Raw genomic sequence first — 4116 nt, forward strand, 5'->3', positions numbered from 1 at the left:
ATATATATATATATATATATATATGCACTTACATACATACAAATATATACATACATAAAGATATATATATACACGCACACACGCAGATTGATGGATACATACATACATACATACATACATACATACAACATATATATATCTGCATGTACGCAAGCATATATGTATGTATGCATGTATTCATGTATGGGTGTATATATTATATACACATGTATATCCAGACACACTATATACATATATGCTATAATATTCTTAAAATTCTGTTTCTTTCCTTATCTAAAACCAACATGTGGAAGGTTAATCTTTCGTTAATGTTAGAGATAAGACCATATTATTCACTATTCCAAAGCTTTTTCCTTCCACCTCTTTGTTTTCAGTGCCAAAGATCAAATCAAACGGATGCATATACCATCTTGTCTTCTTTATCTTTTCCTGTTTTTATTTTGATTTATTTTGTCATTTTTTTGACAAAAAAGATTTATCTGTTCTCTTGTTTTCCGTATTCTCTCGAGATGATAGCGGTGGCGATGGCAGCGACTGTGATGGCGGTGGTTGTGGTAGTAGTGGTGATAATGGTGGTTCTGGCGATGGTGGTGGTCGTCGTTGCCGTTATTGTTGTTGTAGTGGTGGTGGTGGTGGTGGTCGTCGTCGTCGTCATCGTCATCGTGGTGGTGGTGGTGGTGGTGGTCATCGTTGTCGTCGTCATGATTTTTGCCGATGGTGGTGCTAATCCTTATAGTTGTCATGGTGGCCATGATCGTAATGTCGTAAGAGTGTGCTTATAGGATTAAGAACGTGTTTTGCAGCCATGCCATTCCAGTTTCAAACCTGCTACACGCCACGCCAGGACATTCTACTGTTTCCCGTTGTAGCCTATGATTGCCAAAAGCCCTGTGAGTAAAATTTGATTGATATATAGACATGTCTTGCCTTACGATAACCGCTATTACAACCGCGCATTTACCTCGTACACGAGCCTCTACCATTAGCAATATCATGTTATCTCACAATATCAATTATACTTCTGCAGTTATAAACTTTGCAAATTCCTGGTATTTAAGGACAAAGATATCAGACTCTGGTATAATAAAATGGTTCGGCCAAAAAGCTTTCGGCGATAATATCGATTTCAAATTTTGCCACATGGTCAGTAATTTTGAGGGTGTGGTAGGTTGATTACCCCGACACCAGTGTTCAACTGGTACTTGTTTAGTTCGACCCCGAAGGGATGAAAGGCAAAGTTGATCCCGGTGACATTTGAACTCAGAACGTAGAGACGGACGAAATGCTGATAAGCATTTTTCCCAGCGTGCTAACGACTCTACCCGCTCGCCGGTCTGTCCAAGAAATGAAAAAATTGTTGATGCTCAGGATAGAAGGCAAAATCAAAGGTGTGTCCATAAACCTACTAACAATTCAAGCAAAGGCTGGAAGTAATTCTGGAAACTTTGAAGGAACTAAGAGGAAATGAATACAAGGAAAATTTTCACGCAAGTAATAAATGGTTTAGATGCTCCAGGTCAAAAAAAAAAAAACACGCTCTTTAATATTTGAAAATTAAGTAAATTCGCCACTCCTGGTTGACCAGTATCTTGTGAATGAAATTTGTTAGACTTACAAGCACCACCTTAGGACCTATGAGACTTCCAACAACTCACTTTTACAGCTACGTATACTTCCGTGCACGCAAGCACCTCCTAATAACATAACGTTATTTTTTCTGGGAATCACTTAAAATCAGATATGACTGAGAAAAGGAGAAGCAACGAATGCTTATAATAATCAAGAAGTTTATTGATGCAACGAATGTTTATGGTAGTCGCTAAGTGTAATGGTACAACGAATGTTTATAGTGTTCGAGAAGGTTATTGGTACCTCGAATGCTTATGGTAGTCGAGAAGGTTATTGGTACGAATGCTTATAGTAGTCGAGAAGATTATTGGCACAACGAATGCTTGTTGTAGTCGAAAAGCTTATCGGTACAAAGAATGCTTATGGTAGTCGAGATTATTGGTAAAATGAATGCTTATAGCAGTCGAGAAGGTTATTGGTACAACGAATGCTTATGGTAGTCGAGAAGGTTATTGGTACAACGAATGCTTATGGTAGTCGAGAAGGTTATTGATGTAATGAATTGTTATAGTAGTCGAGAAGGTTATTGGTGCTTTGGATAAGTTAATCAGGAGAGAGTATTTAGTAAAACAGTGTTTCGGTGTGGATGAGAATCGTTTATATTGAAACCAGATTTATGGACTTTAAAGAACGTATGACCCTGTTGCTGGAGGGAATGTCACTGGATATAAACTCAAACTATTTCTCATTTACTATTCAAAAAATCCTTGTGGGTTTCAAGATATAAAGAAATACACGCTTCCCATCCAATTTTGATGAAAGAAAAATTTGAATCATTCAAGTTTTGTTTGAAAACTTATATTCAAAATGTTTTATTCAAAATATAAAAGGATACTACCCCGAAAAAGACATTTTGCTTAAGATCTTATTACCTGGAAATGCACCTGGACTTCCGCTTTATTTAGAGCCTACGAAAAGAGGGCAAGAGTAGTTTAGATACATCAATCATTCGATTGATGGACCATGGGGCTTTAGAAACATTTAAAGCTTATTTTCTTCGATCAACATTTGTCCAGTGTGTAGCGTTAACAGCTGATGAGGCAACAGATTGTTTTGGATAAATTACAACGTTCTTCATTGTATTAAGATTATTGTAGCAGCTTAGGGGAATGTAATTTTTAAGTGCATGGATGGTAGATGGAACATTGTCTCAAATGTTGCATTAATACATTGGCAGATGTTGATGAAAAGGGATTTGCTGTGAGTAAAAGGAACATTAGGAAATTGGCTAATAGTTTTCAATTAGAAGTAGAAGTGGAAATTGTAGAACAGTCATTGGACTACGATTTAAAAGAACTATCAAACGAGAATGTTTCTGAATTAAAAGCAGAGACAATTGCACGGGAAGGAGAAAGGTGGGGGAAAAGAAAGGAAGGAGACAAGACAAGGAAGTCGTTCAGTGCAGAGAGGTTGATAAAATTTATTCTTTTTTTAATAAGGATAATTTCCGTTTGGAACAAGTGGACAACGCTGTTCCGTTTGGAACAACGTTGAACGATTCACCGAGATCGATAGAAACATTCAGAAAGCGAAAGAAAAATATACGGAGATAAAAAGAAAGATCCGATTCGAAAAAGATCACAAGCACTCCGTCTTCAAACCCCTAACCCCTCAACACAAGATTCTAAGTTAAATTTGGTGCTAGAAATCGATAAATTTTAAGTTTTCAGAGACGCAAATTCAGTATTAAGACTGTTTCAAGCTGTCTTTATAAACTTACCACTATCTACAACTATTGATGTCACAAGCTGACTACGCACATTTACCACTACGACTATGGCTATCTCAAGTTTGCTGCGGGCAATTCATTTATTTCAAGACTTGAGTTTACAAATTATTTTTGCTGTTTTTGATCTATTTTGCATAGTACTTATGTATTATGCAGTCCTTTATTTATAACAAAATGTGTTTGACAAGTAATTCTCGTGTTTTGGGGTTTTTTTCTCTTTTTTTTTTCATTTTTCCATGTGATAAAATACTGTTACACTTTAAACTAGTTTATTTGGTTTCAACCTGAGAGCAATAATCATGCTGGAGCACCACTGTCTATAAGACACATTAATAAGTAAATATTTCTGTTTTGTTATGTGTTTGAAGTAAAATTTTGCATTTTTCATTCGGACCGTTAAGTTCAGGATACAGACGTTAAAAAAAGATAAAGGAAAAAATGTTTTATTATTATGTAATATAGTATAGAGCTGAATGAATCCTTGCATTCTGAGATGAAATCCCAATGAGGTCAACTTTGCTTTACATCCCCTCGGGGTCGATAACTTAAAATACAGTAATATATAGTCGATTTAGTCGAGTAAACCTTCCTACTAAAATTGTACATAATAGCAATACCTATAAAAATAACTCCGCTCGCCACCGAAAAAGAAAACGTTGAATACGCATCTTCATGTTACGTCCCTATTGAGTTAGGTCCGGTATTTTGGAAAAGAACCTGGTCGTAAGTCTAGGAATATTGTTGGTGCGAATGTGTGC

Source organism: Octopus bimaculoides, chromosome 7, assembly GCF_001194135.2.
Source record: "Octopus bimaculoides isolate UCB-OBI-ISO-001 chromosome 7, ASM119413v2, whole genome shotgun sequence".
Taxonomy (NCBI): domain Eukaryota; kingdom Metazoa; phylum Mollusca; class Cephalopoda; order Octopoda; family Octopodidae; genus Octopus; species Octopus bimaculoides.